This window comes from Ornithorhynchus anatinus, chromosome 18 (genome assembly GCF_004115215.2).
Source record: "Ornithorhynchus anatinus isolate Pmale09 chromosome 18, mOrnAna1.pri.v4, whole genome shotgun sequence".
Taxonomy (NCBI): Eukaryota; Metazoa; Chordata; class Mammalia; order Monotremata; family Ornithorhynchidae; genus Ornithorhynchus; species Ornithorhynchus anatinus.
In genome coordinates, this window is record NC_041745.1 from 24,859,801 (window position 1) to 24,871,461 (window position 11,661).

Sequence of the window (11,661 nt, forward strand, 5' to 3'; positions counted from 1 at the left end):
CTGTACTAGGCTCTGGGGTGGCTACTTGGCATAGTGGAGAGAGCAGGGGCCTAGAACTCAGAAGGCCATAGGTTCTAATCCTTGCTCTGCCACTCGATTGCTGTGTGACCTTGGGCAAGTCACTTCACTTCTCTGGGCTTCCGTTACCTCGTCTGTAAAATGGGGAGCGAGATTGTGAGCCCCACGTGGAACAGGAACTGTGACCACCCTCTAGACTTGGAGCTCGTTGTGGGAAGGAATGTGTCTGTTGTTATACTGTATTCTCCCAAATGCTTAGCACAGTGCTCTGCACACAGTAAGTGCGCAGTAAAAACGATTGAATTTTCTTGCATCCGCCCCAGCACTTATTTCAGTGCCAGGCACATAGTAAGCACTTCACAGATACCACAGGTATTATCATTATTATTACAAGCAAATCAGGTTCATTCATTCATTTGTATTTATTGAGCATGTACTGTGTGCAGAGCATTAAACTAAGCGCTTGTGAGAGTACAATACGACAATAAGCAGACACGTTACTTGCCCACAACGAGCTTATAGTCTAGAGGACAAGCTTACGGCTAGCGGTTGGACGCAGTCCCTGACCCACATGGGGCTCACAGTCTTAGTCTCCATTTTACAGATGAGGTAACCGAAGCCCAGAGCAGTAGAATGACAAACCCAAGGCCACCCAGCAGACAAGTGGCGGAGCTGGGATTGGAACCCAAGTCCTTCTGACGCCCAGATCTTTGCTCTATCTACTAGGCCACGCAGCTTTGATCCTCCTGGGTGATCCAATGCCATGACAACAGGAATGGCGATATAGTCGGTATCCTACCAATACCGGCTGAACATCCCGGTCCACCGCCTAGTGACATGCTTTTCAAATTTGGGCAACAGACTGTGGACCATCTACCTGGATCGGGGTAGAAGATCTCACTCAGGGGCAGAAAAGGGCGCTGGTTCTTGTTATACCATCTCTGGAGCCTACGTCTCAGAAATTCAGTGGGTAGGAAGTCAACAGAATCTGGCAAATTCTTCCCCTCTAGACTGTAAGATCATCGTGCGCGGGGAATGCGTCTAAGATTGTTATATTGTACTCTCCCAAGTGCTTAGTACTCTGCACACAGTAAACCCTCTCAATTCAAGTCCTCAAATTTCCTCCCTCACCTCTTTACGAGGATATCTGACATCTCGCCCCCGTCTTTTCCCTAAAGCCTCTTTTGAATTACTGGGTCCATCAATAGATCATATTTTTTGAGCCCAACATAGTAAGCGCTTAATAAATACCAACATTATTATTATTATTATTATTATTACAGTTCAACAGAGTTGAAAGACATGTTCCCTACCCACAATGAGCTTACAGTTTAGAGGGTGAGAGGGACATTAATATAAATAAATAAATGAATACTGGATGTGAGACTCCTCTCTTTCCCTTTCCAAACATTGTCCTTGTATGTTTTATGTTTCAGTTCAATTCTACCTGTGCAGTCTTCTACCTCTGATGGGATAGCAACGTGGCGAAGTGTAGAGAGCACGGGCTTGGGAGTCATAAGGCCTGCCACTTAATAATAATAATAATAATGTTGGTATTTGTTAAGCGCTTACTATGTACCGAGCTCTGTTCTAAGCGCTGGGGTAGACACAGGGGAATCAGCTTGTCCCACGTGGGGCTCACAGTCTTAATCCCCATTTTACAGATGAGGGAACTGAGGCACCGAGAAGTTAAGTGACTCGCCCACAGTCACACAGCTGACAAGTGGCAGAGCCGGGATTCGAACCCATGACCTCTGACTCCAAAGCCCGTGCTCTTTCCACTGAGCCACGCTGCTACTTACCTGCTGTGTGACCTTGGGCAAGTACTTCACTTCTCTGGGCCGCAGTTACCTCATCTGTAAAATGGGGATTGAGATTGTGAGCCCCACCGTGGGACAGGGACAGTGTCCACCCCAATTTGCCTGCATCCCCCTTAGGGCTTAGAACAGTGGTTAGGTCAAAGTGTTCTCTTAACAAATACCATAATTATTGTTATTATCATTACCTCATGTGGGATATGGGTTCATTGTGTTATTATTTTGGCCTTCAGGAAAGAGCCAGAACTGGGTCACTGTACCTTACTCGTTTCAGTTCCCAGCGTGGGTAGGTACTTGGGGAGCCCTTGGGGAGGTAGTGAGGTCTTTCCGAACACTGCCGGTGCCGACTAAGGGGAAAGTGTAGAATTAAGGAAGGGGAGGGTCTTCCCCCCTCCCTTCCTGGTTCCAGTATGAAGGGGGGAGGTTGAAATGGGAGATTGGGGCCTGGCTGCTCCCCCATTTACAAGGCCGAGCTCCCAGGACCAGAAGACACGTCACAGTCAACCTTACCCCTCACTGACAGACCCTCTCCTACGTTATGCCAGGGCAACCGGGGAGAACCAAAGGGTGGCATGCCTTCAGAATTTGTAAAATGTGGTAATTGGGCTGGCCATGGTTTTGCCTGTGAGTCTACCAACTCTGTTGTACTCTCCCTAGCATTTAGTCCAGGGCTCTGTAGATATAATTACAGTATTTATTAAGTGCTTACTATGTGCCAAGCACTGTTCTAAGTATTGGGGTAGATACAAGGTAATCAGGTTGTCCACATGGAGCTCACGGTCTTGATCCCCACTTTACAGATGAGGTGACTGAGACACAGAGGAAGTAAAATAATAGTAATAATAATAATGTTGGTATTTGTTAAGTGCTAGCTATGTGCTGAGCACTGTTCATTCATTCATTCAATAGTATTTGTGGAGCGCTTACTATGTGCAGAGCGCTGTACTAAGCGCTTGGAATGTACAAATCGGTAACGGATAGAGACAGACCCTGCCCTTTGACGGGCTTACGGTCGAATCGGGGGAGATGGACAGACAAGAACAGTAGCAATAAATGGAATCAAGAATCACTGTTCTAAGCGCTGGGGTAGATACAGGGTAATCAGGTTGTCCCATATGAGGCTCACAGTCTTAATCCCCATTTTACAGATGAGGTAATAATAATGATGATGATGATGGCATTTGTTAAGCACTTGCTATGTGCAAAGCACCATTCTAAGCGCTGGGAAGGATACAGAGCGATCGAGTTGTCCCACGTGAGGCTCATGTGAGGCTCAATCTTAATTCCCGTTTTACAGTCGAGGTAACTGAGGCCCACTGAGCCGGGATTTGAACCCCGACCTCTGACTCCCAAGCCCGGGCTCTTGCCACCGAGCCACGCTGCTTCTCTAATGACTTGCCCGAGGCCACACAGCAGACGAGCGGCGGAGCCGGGATCAGAACCCACGTCCTCTGACTCCTAAGCCCCTGCTCTTGCACAAGGCCACGCTGCTTCTCTAAGTGCTCCATAAATACCACTCACTCATAATTATGTCTGTTAGACTCTGAATAACCCTATTTTAGCAGTGAGGAAGCTGAAACTCTGCTCCTCTAGCTCAATAATGTCTACCTTATATCATATTCATTTTCTTCCTGATCTGTTATGTCCCTTTTTTTTATGGCATATGTTAAGTACATACTACGTGCGAGGCCCTGTACTAAGCACTGGGCTGGATACAAGCAAATCAGGTTGGACACAGTCCCACATGGGGTTCGCGGTCTTAATCCCCACTTTGAAAATGAGGTAACTAGAGAAGTGAAGTGAGTTGCCCGAAGTCACACAGCAGCAAGTGGCAGAGCGGGGAGAAGAACCAGCATGGCTTAGTGGAAGAAGCTCGGGAGTCAGAGGACGTAGGTTCTCTTCCCAACTCCGCCACTTGTCACTGCTGTGTGACCTTGGACAAGCCACTTTTCATTCGTTCAGTAGTATTTATTGAGCGCTTACTATGTGCAGAGCACTGGACTAAGCGCTTGGAATGTACAAATGGGTAACAGATAGAGACGGTCCCTGCCCTTTGACGGGCTTACGGTCTAACATCTCCGTGTCTTAGTTCCCTCATCTGTAAAATGGGGATGAAGGCTGTGAGCCCCACGTGGGACAACCTGATTACCTTGTATCTACCTCAGCACTTAGAACAGTGCTTGGCCCATAGTAAGCGCGTAACAAATACCATTATTATTATCGTTATTAACTCAGGTCCTTCAGAATTCCCAGGCCCTTGCTCTATTTATCCATTAGATCACACTGCTTCTGTTTTTTGTTTCATCTTAGTGATTCGGTCACCAACCTTCCCCCAATTATTTTTGACTGTGGACCCCTTGGGGGCCAGGGACCAGGTCTAATTCTCATCCAACTATTTTTTCTCAGGGCTTTGCACACAACAAGGCCTCTGAATGATTGAAATGAATGAACGAATGAGATGGAGAAGATAGAAATGATGTTTTCTTCTACCGTGTAATAAATGCTTCATCCCAGTGAGTCAGGCGGTCTGTAAACAGTAATCGCCAGTGGGGAAACTGAGGCACGGAGCTTTTCGATCAGTTATACAAGGGTAGACCGTGAGCTCTACGTGGGACATGGACTCCGTTCGGCTTGATTATCTTTCATGTGCCGTGGTGCGTAGAATAATGTGTGGTACATAGAAATCACCTAATAATTACCATTATTATTATCATTACCTGCGATAAAGGCGAATTGGGAATTAGAACTTAGATCTACTTCGTTATACCTTCAGCATTATAGACTATAACTGACCCGGAAAACATTTCACATAAAAGCAAATGAGACAGCGGAGAAGGGGATCAGTGGTAAAAGTGCTTTAGTCCCGCGGTGCATTCTTAGGTACCGAACAGAAAATGAACGAATAACTAAAAATGTACGACTCGGGAGGATGTCAGCAGATATCCCGGGAAACGTGTTCGAAGGGCTTAAAATTATCATGGGATCTCGATTGCATATGCTGAGATTGAGCCTCTTCAAATGTCAAAGTTACTTTTTCTTATTATTTCTCAAAGGACTCTCTTGCCTAGGTTTTCCTCTTATTTTCTTGCAAAACGCTTTATTAAGCAGCATTCGACTACTAAATAACGAAGAGTGCTAGGTCTTTTTTCCTCAATCCTCCTTTAGCTGCCTCAGTGAACTCCAGATAGTACGTTACCAAGGTGTCGTTCCTTACCTCCCAATCTTCGTTCTCCCCCGCATTGGTTTTTTCCAGACACTCCCATCCTGAATCTGAAAATCATTCTGAAAACGGGTACGACCAGAGGAGCGGCTTGAAGGTGGGGGGAAGAAGACAAACCTCTTGGAATCGCGGCGATGTGGGAAGAGAAAGCGTGACCCAGTTAGACATGCAATGAGTTAGGCTGGAACCCTCCCGGACTCTGTTGACATTGTCTTATCTGCATACAGCTGCGCCGAGAAGAAAGCTGCAGTTACAACCGAACAAAGAAGCCAGACACGGCTCATATTAGCCAAACCGCATGCAGTTGGCTCCCATTATTATTCTTTGCCCGTCTAAATTTAACTTGTCGCTTCCTCTGTGAAGCTCTATAGGAGAGACTCTCATTATTGGAGTAAATTCTTCCATATGCAGAATGGGATTTTCAAGGGCCTCCCAGGACCAGGACGGAAAAGAGAATGCCTTTTCAGCACACCAGACAGCCTGTTTGGACTGTCTCCCTCCAAGAGAAGGAACTGGGTCAGCGGGGGGGCGAAGGGGGGGTACCTGGACTGGAATCTCTGTCCAATCCTAATTGGATAAGCCGGAGCCACTCTTCCAAGTTGTTTCTCCTCTCCTCTCTCGTTTTAGTTTTACGTCTTGGACGGCGTCCATCGTTTTCTTTCTTCAAGGAGATCCCTCAGGGTGAAACTCGCGGGAATGAAAGCATACGAGAAGCACAAAAGAGCATTCTTACATCGAAAGGGGTTGGGCGGGGGGGGGGGAGAGAACTTTTCATTGATGTGACAAGTGGCAGTGGTGGGATCGGATGCTCCATCTTCCCTACCTTTTATTGGGATTTGGAATGATTTCCAAACTACGCTTGAAGGGCAGGTACGAGCCACACGGCAGGGCTGCCTCCAGCTGAAAGCGTCGTTGTCAGGGCTACACAAGGAGTTACGCTAATGGGTCAACTGAATGTCCACAGTTTCCCACTCGTGCACCACATCTGAGGTTTAGGCCGGTGTCAAACAAGCGTCGGCTCTCGACTTGAGAATCCCGAAAGGGTTGGGAACCGCGCGCTTCTGGAAGTGATTCAGTTCGTGCCCCCTCTGTGTGACTTTCCATCGGCAAGACTTTGGCAAAAATCTGATCTCCCAGAATGCAACCGAAAAAGCTAGCCGGGAAAGCATTTGTGGACCTGGAATGGTAGAACACTGGAATGGAATCCCGGATCTGGAAGGGACTCGCCGAGGGAATCCCGTCCGTCCTCCTGTGGACATGTCTAAAATACTATTGTCTATTCTTCAGGAGTTGAGCCTTTGAGATTGTTCTTTCTCTAGGGATTTGTTTATCGTCGCCACTTATTGGCAAACAGTTGTAGGAAGATAATCTGGCTTGCGTCTGGACGCGTGGCCTTCTTTCTACGTACCCGTTTCAATAGGCGGTGATTCGTTTGTCCATCTTCGAGGTCAGGAACCATGTCTTTTCACCTCCTCTAAAACCCGGTAGTATGAAGTTCCACGATGTACAGTCACCAGGCGCCCAGGGAGTGTTGGTTGTTGATGAAGAGAAGCGGCATAGCCTAGTGGAAAGAGCATGGTCAGAGGAGCTGTGTTCTAATCCTGACTCTGGCATTTCCCTGCTGTGTGAGTTTTGGCAAGTCACTTAACTTCTCCGTTCCTCAGTTTTCTTATCTGTAAAATGGGTTTTCAATGCCTCTTCTCCCTAAGCTCACAGGGAGTAGGGAACAGTTCCACCAACTCTGTTATATTATACTCTGCCAAGCAGTTAGTACAGTGCTTTGCACCCAGTCAACACTCAATAAATACTACTGATTGATTGATTTGTACAGAGACTGTGAGGCAGGGACTGTGTCAGACCTGATCATCTGGTATCTACCGGGCGTTAAATGCAATCCTTGGCACCTAGGGGCTTAACAAATGCCACAGTTATGATTATGAAGATGACTAAAGGTTAAATTAAGGGAAATGAAACATCTGAGCGCTGGTAGCCAGCACCCCAAGTGGCTCTCCCCCCTGTTGCCCGTGGTGACACCGGTGGTATTGGGGTATTGGCCTAGAGCAGAGCGAAGTTATCCAACATCAAGCAACTCCGGCTGTGTGACTGTAGTTGAGTTTATTACCTGGGTCCCCAGAGATCCATGTCCCCTGGTAGCACCGCCTTCTCTGCTCAAAGACTCAAAGGACTCAAGCTTCCCTATCCCACTTAGGGACTCGCATTTCACCCCCTGAGATGAGCATTAGCACTAATGCTAACGTCACCCAAAGGGCAGAGTGATTTTGGTCACTTCCTTCCCTGCCCACACCATTCACTGCCTCGGTTTAGCTTGCTCTTCCATGTTACGTATACTCAGCATGACCGTTCATACGAGTCTTTATTTCTGTTTTAACGGTATACGTGAAGTGCTTACTATGTGCCAGGCATGATACTAAGCCCCTGGGCCGCATGGCCTAGAGACTAGAGCACGGGCCTGGGAGCCACAAGGTCGTGGGTTCTAATCCCGCCTCCACCACTTGTTCGTTGTGTGACCTGGGGCAAGTCGCCTCACTTCTCTGGGCCTCAGTTATCTCATCTGTAAAATGGGGATGGAGACCGTGAGCCCCACAGAGCACAAGGGACTGTATCCAACCCAATCAATCTGCTTGTATCCACCCCAGCGCTAAGTACAGTGCCCAGCACAGAGTAAGTGCTTAACAAATGGTGTGCTTATTATCGTTATTATTATTATTACAAGCTAATCAGGTCGGACACAGTCCATGTCCCACATGGGGCTCACCGTCTTAATCTCCATTTTACAGATGAGGGAACTGAGGCCCAGAGAAGTGAAGTGATTTCCCCGAGGTCACACAGCAAACAAGTGTTGGTGCCAGGATGAGAACCCAAGTCCTGAAGACTCACAGGCCTGTGGTCTAACCATTAGGCCATGCTGAGTCTCTCTGTGGTGAAAACATCATCTTTGCCCCTCTGCATGTCTGTTAGTCGCGGTGAGGGCCCAGGTAAACTAATAAACGGTCAGCTTCACCTATATCCACTGACTTCTCATTCTTATCCCTTTGGTGCCCTTAAGTCTCTCTGCATTTTCTCAAGGTCTCCCTAGTTATTCGCACACAATCCACTGTATTGTCCTTATCTTTGGAAGCCGGTCCCCCTTGGAAATGGGGATCCTCCCCCACCAGAAGCAGCTCAACCTTAACTCTTTCATTCTCCTCCCATCCCAAGCTAGGGAGGAGGTAGGGAGGATGGGAGGAGTCGGACAGACAATGATTCTCCCCCACTTCAAAGCCTTATTGAGGGCTCATCTCCCCCAAGAGACCTTCCCTGACTAAGCCCTCCTTTCCTCTTCTCCCACTACCTTCTGCATTGCCCTGACTTGCTCCCTTTATTCATTCCCCTATTTATCATTACCCTATTTATTTTGTTAATGAGATGTACATCACCTTGATTCTGTTCATTTGCTATCGTTTTAATGAGATGTTCTTCCCCTTGATTCTATTTATTGCTATTATTCTCGTCTGTCTCCCCCATTAGACTGTAAGCCCGTCAAAGGGCAGGGACCGTCTCTATCCGTTACCGATTTGTACATTCCAAGCGCTTAGTACGGTGCTCTGCACATAGTAAGCGCTCAATAAATACTATTGAATGAATGAATGAATCCCCCTTCCCAGTCCCACAGTACTTTGTACATAACTGCAATTTATTTATATTAATGTCTGTCTCCCCCTTTACACTATAAACTTACTGCGGCAGGGAATGTGTCTGTTTATTGTTATAGAGTACTCTCCCAAGCGCTTAGTACAGTGCTTTGTACACAGGAAACGCTCAATAACTATGACAGACTGACTAGTCTCTTAACATGGGTTATACATAATATGCTGTCTGTTAAGTCTTTAATACAGTTATGTATTAAGTTTAATACAATATGGCTCATGCATTTCAACCGAGCACTTTTGATGGTTATTTTGGTTTGAGCTTACCTGGTCCCTCAATTCCTATTTCTGAGTCTTCACTGATGATTTTGCAAAATATTAATCATACATAAACTGAAAACATATCTCTCTCTGGGTTAGAACCTGTCCGAGCATATTCAAACTAATCCCACCAACCAAAGTCGATGTGAAAGACCCCAAAAAAAAAGTTTGACTAAGAGAGAGTACAACAGGTGTGCCCCAGTAACCAATGAATTCCATTTTGCAGGCAGAGAACCACTGGGAATTCACGTCTCCTTGTTTTTCGTGGAATTCCCATTTACATCACGTTACAGTTGCCCCTTTTTTTATGGTCTAGGATTGTCTTGGAATTGAACGTGACGACCGACTCTGTTACATTATTGTATTTTACTCTCCCGAGTGCTTAGTACCGTGCTTCACATATAGTAACTGCTCAATAAATTCTACTGATTGATTGAATCACAGAATCACATCTATGAGCCGCGGAAGTCGTGGCTACCTCAAGAATCATTTTCCATCTTCTGTGGTGGCTCAAAATCGGAGTAGGGACGTAAATGATCGAGCCATACACCTGATGCTTCGCGTTAGGCTGGAAGGACATTCTTTCTGAACTAGCTAGTCAGCACATGAGGAAGAATTTCCGCCTCGTGCTAATGTGTGATAACCACCAGCTGGCTCAGAGAAATCTAGTCCATTCCTTGAACTTAGAGTTCCCTTGAAAGGCAAAAAGAGCAGCTTCTCCTTTTCAACTTACAGATTCTTTCCATTAACATGGAAACATCAAAATAATAGTTTTCAGGAGACTTTTAAAGACACTATTATTATTACATGACACACTTGTTGCGGGCAGGGAAGGTCACTGTTTATTGTTGTGTTGTACTTCCCCAGTTGCTTAATACACTGCTGTGCACACAATAAGCACTCGATAAATATGATTGGATGTATACTGAGCTGGATGGTTTATCAGTTTGACCTGGCATGGCTTTGCAAAATGTAATATGTAAAATGTGGCCCCAAGTGGGACAACCCGTTTAGCTTGTATCTACCTTAATGCTTAGTACAGTGCCTGGAATATAGTATACAGTAAGTGCTCAGTAACTATGATCGAATGAATGAGTGAATATAAGTAAGCACTTAAATAACATGATTATTATTATTGTTAAATCTCTTGCCTCCACTATTTCTTTGCCATTATTTGCACCTCATTATAACAACCTTTCTTTCTGGAAATCCAGGTTCCGGGCTGAATCCCCCCATTACACATTCACACTCCCCCATGTTTTAACTAAGCTCTGTTTCCTCCTTGACAAGACATTATTCCTCCCTCATTGACATGCATGTCCACAAGCCATGTGCCTCAGTTACCTTATCTGTAAAATGGGTATTAAGAACGGGAACCTCATGGTCTGTGTTCAACCTGATCATCTTGTATCTACCTCAGTATTTAGTGCAGTGTCTGGCACATAGTAGAGCACTTAACAAATATCATAAAAATGTTTTGATTTTAACAGTGGAGAGTGTGGTGGTCTGTCATATATAAAAGGGGAGAGAGTTCCAGGCAAGAGGGAAAATGTGGCCAAGAGGTCAGCAGTGAGAAAGACAAGATAAAGATGCAATGAGTAGGTTGGCATTATAGAAACAAAGTTAGCATGTAGTAGTAAATCAGTGTGATAAGATAAGAGGGGGCAAGGTGACTGAGTGCTTTACAGCCAAGGGTCAGGAGTTTTTGTTTGGTGCTGGCTTATATGAGCAAATACTGGAGGGTCTTGAGGAATAAGGAAACACTGAATGAATTTATTTTTTTTTTTTAGGAAAATGATCCAAGCAGTAGAATGAAGTAACGACTGGAGTGAAGAGAGACAAGAGGCAAGGAGGTCAGGGAGGAAGTGCTTAGGCCTGCTGAGTAGTAGTTTGGCTGGAGAGGAAAGGGAGGATTTTACAGATATCGTGAAGGGTAGAACCTACAGGATTTGGTGACAGATTGACTATGTGGGTTGAAAGAGAGGGATGTGTAGAAGATAACGCCAAAGTTATGAGCCTGGGAGACAGGCAGGTTAATGGTGAGGCCTACAGTGATGGAAGGACAGAATTTGGATGGGAAGAGTTCTCTTTTGGATAGAATTAAATTTGAGCGGTTGGTGGAAAATTCAATAGTGATATCCTGAAGGCAGAAGGAAATGAGAGGCTGCGGTGAAGGGGAGAAGATAGGGCTAGAGAGGTAGATTTGGGAATTATCTACATTGAGATAGCAGTTCAAGCTGTGGGAGCAAATGAGTTCTTCAAAGGAGCGGGTGTAGCTGGAGAACAGAAGGGGAGCCAGAACTGAGACTTGAGGAACTCATATCGTCAGAGGGTGGAAGGGAGAGAAGGAGCCTGTGAAAAAAACCGAGAAGGAGCAGGATGAGAGATAAGAGAGAACCAGGAGAGGATAGTGCCAGTGAAGCCCGAGGTTAGATAATGTTTCCAGGAGAATGGGGTGGGGTGGAAGAAAGCCGAGAGATAGATTAGGATTAGGATAGAGTCTGTTTGATATGGCAAGGAGGTAATCTTTGATTTCAGACCCTGCAATTTCCTCGGAGTGAAAGTGGAGGAAACCAATTTGGAGGGGGGCTTGGAGAATATTGGAAGAGACGAATTGAAGGTAGTGGGTGTAAACAAT